Source organism: Pinus tabuliformis, chromosome 5_2, assembly GCF_031772625.1.
Source record: "Pinus tabuliformis cultivar Carrire ecotype Pingquan chromosome 5_2, CPIR1, whole genome shotgun sequence".
NCBI classification, from domain to species: domain Eukaryota; kingdom Viridiplantae; phylum Streptophyta; class Pinopsida; order Pinales; family Pinaceae; genus Pinus; species Pinus tabuliformis.
In genome coordinates, this window is record NC_142306.1 from 1079687607 (window position 1) to 1079691193 (window position 3587).

A 3587-nucleotide genomic window follows, 5' to 3' on the forward strand; every position below is an offset into this window, starting at 1 on the left:
GGTTCTAATACCATGTTGATTTTTCAAAGAGAAAATTGATCTTCTAATCTGATAATTACTTTCCAATGATTTATTAGTTAATTTAACTTATGTCACATATATCATTAAGAAATTATACATAGGAAACCTGAATAGTAATGCAATAATGACATTAGGATCATAAAGAGTCAACCAAGCACAAAAGAGACATAAATTTACCCTGGGAAAACCCAAACTCAAGGAAAACCTGACAATCTTTTCTTGGGAGAAATTGTTCAATTCAACAAAAGGTACAATCTGATTTTCCAGACAAACTTGGCCAAACTTACCACAAAACGCACACAGGTCAAACCTAGCAGAATAGGCAAAAATTTGGCCTTCCTACTACTACCAATAATTTTGGCCAATCCTCAATCAACAAGGTTGAAATTTGACATTTTGTAGCTGCCTAGAAGATTCAGTCAACCTTGCCCAGAAAAAATAGGTCAATTGCCCCGAAAAACGATCAAACTTTTGCACAAAAATTGGGTCATGAGGTGCATAAGGGACACGTCTCCTTGTGTTGCGTCGGCCTGACAATTGGAGTCGATACTCAAACAAATTAATTTAATTAAAAAAAATCCCTCTATTTTGAATACTGACCACAACTATAAAAAATCAGCATAATTATGGGAAAACTCTGATAATTCTAGGTGTATATACGCAAGTGTGTCCTCCTTCAATTGTGAATAGTCATATCGACTGCATAATATTCTATTCCCAGCATATTAGGGATTGGAAGATTAATGAAGTGTTTATAGTAAATAAGGTCAGTTCAGTTGTTTTTCCCATGGGGGCATTGTGTGCTCCAAGTGAAATTTTTGCTAGTGAAGTTGAGGAAGCCTCCACCACTGTGAGGGGTGTACAAACAATCACTCTTTACTTTGCCTCACTACATGTGAAGTTCAAAATGGAACTTGCATAGGCTCAATTGAACATAATAGAAGAAAATTTTGTTATCACGCTTTTGAAATTCAACTAATTAATCACTACAATCACAATGTCATTGGAGACAATGATGGAAAATAAGTCACAAACACAGAGAACAAATGGTGAGTTGGATAGTCTATGCCAACAAGTGGAGGAATTGCAAGATATCCATAACACTATGAACCTCCACTACCCCATTTTTGTAGTACAAACAGTTGTAAAAGTAAGAAAAAATTTGACTTGAATATGCCCCTTCTGAATGAGGGAAATATTGAAACATTTTCTAAAGGATTTATATAAATTATTTTGTCTATATGTTTTGTAAATTTTACAAAATCTTACAGGACTTTTAGAAAGTTTTCACTTCCAAAAACCCTTTGTATGTAAGGCAAGTATGCCAACAGATAACCATAATAGGTGACAATTTAGAAGAGGCCCTAGCCTCATTTGACCTTGGTTTAAAGGCAATTGTAATCTCAGGATGTACAGGTTGTGACCCAGACACAATTTTTTTCTATAAAATAAAAATTATCATCTCTCTCTATCTCTCTAGATATCAACAAAGTAAAAACAAAATTAATAAAAAAATATAAAATGTAAAAATTATTTTAAAAAATCAAAACTTTAAAAAAGCTAAAAAAATAGAATAAAAAAAAAACAACATAATAATGGGGATTGATGCTCGACATTGTTCCCAATCTCGGTGTTCCCTTCCTACGACCACCATCATCATTGCCACGATATTGCACACATGGACAACACAAAATGCCATGTGGAGGGTGTTGAGTCCCAAACCTGCACTTCCCTATATACCCTTTCAGCCTTCTTTTTCCATTTACTTCATCCACCAAGCTGCCAAATCATTGCATATTAGTTTAAAAAGAGCTTATGAAATGGTTTCCTAACTATGCTTATGACTATTGTTTGATTTAGATTTTTGTTCAAACAGTTGCGGAAACTTGTCACTTTCTGCAACCAACTCAAGTTTCCGCAGCCATTTTGTTAAAGGCTATGTTACAGGTGTCCAATGGAGAAACCGACCACATGGGCAAGTTGCAAGTGACATGTACATGGAACATGTCCCCTTAGTTCAGCCAAATCACTCATAAACGGTCATGGTCAACGACGGTCAAAGGAAGGGCCAAACAAGGAGTTTTGTGGTGGCACGGCTCTGTTTTGCCCACGTGAAGGTTTGCGTGGCACGATCCTCAATTTCTGGAGGTATTGGCACACCTGTAGATCAACCCGTGAACTGAATCGAGCAGCCACCACTCCATGGATTTAACTGTCATGGTGGCCATAACGCTAGATCTCAGGCCGTGGAGATTTACGTGTCTCTTTGGCAGCATAGAATCTAGGAATTAGTTGCAGCATTTTCACTTATAAATAACGCGTTGGTATACGCTAGATAGTTAGCTTTTCAGATGTAATTTTGACTGTTGTTATCAGCCCACTGTACTGTGCTTTACTTTGTCTTACTACTGCACTTTAATATATGAGAAGACAGCATTCCTAAATTCGATTTGTGACTAAGTAATTGACTGGCTGAGGTTGCAGAGGGCCCCTGTACACCAAAGCTCTGTTTTTGTAGGCAGCCCGGGCAAATTTACATATTTTTGATAACTACTGACATGAGATCATCTTGTCCTTTCTGCTGATTTTCATTTACTGAGTTTAATTCCAGCATTGTCATTTCTTTCAGTTTTGTTTTGCTTATTTACTTTTCTGCCACTTAGACATCATATTACTCATCTGTTTATGATTTCCTTTCTATAGCCAAGCGACTCAATTAGTGAGGAATTAGAATATTACTTGTTGTAGTATGATTTAGTTTGCTTTCCTGCAAGTTAGAGATTGAATTACTTATGTCATTTTCAAGAGTTGAAATATGAATGAGTAGTTAAATCTTAGTTTCCTTTTATGCAATTTAATTTCCTGCAATTTAGATATCATATTACTCAGCTTGTTTATGATTACTTCCTATAGCCGAAGCGAGTCGAAAGGTGAAGGGTCAGAATGTGGGCTGAAGTAGTGTGATTTAGTTTACTTTGCTTTCAGTCTTTGAGTTGATTTAAGTTCAGTTTTTATTTTCTTTTTCATACAACAGTAAGGATACTGGGCCATTGTCACTAGTTCACTGTTTTGGTACATTTATTTCCTTTCGAGAATTGATTTCATTACAGTCAGTTTGAAACCTTCTTTTTGAGAACTTTTAAGTTTGGAAAATCATTGTAGAAATCACCATTACCATCCATACTTAACTTTCAATTTCGTTATCTCACACTAGGGAATCCACAGAAGATAAACCCAAAAACAAACTAAAAAACTCAAAAACGACAAAAGACTAAGAAAACGGTTATCTTGCACATACAGTGCACTTCACTTCATCAGTTTACGACTCCCGGATTGACATTTTAAATAGCAATTTAGGACACACTAAATTGACCAAACATTTTGGCGTCATTGCCAGGGAAGTGAAACTAGGTAGCCAATTTCTTAAAAAAAAAAATAATAAGAAAATTTCAAGGAAGGAAAATTGATAACCTCTCAAAGTATGCTCTCCTCTTGCACTTAGAGTGACTTGGAGGATCAGAAAAGAGAAATTTATTGGTTTAATAGTTTCTTGAGTATGCTCTCTT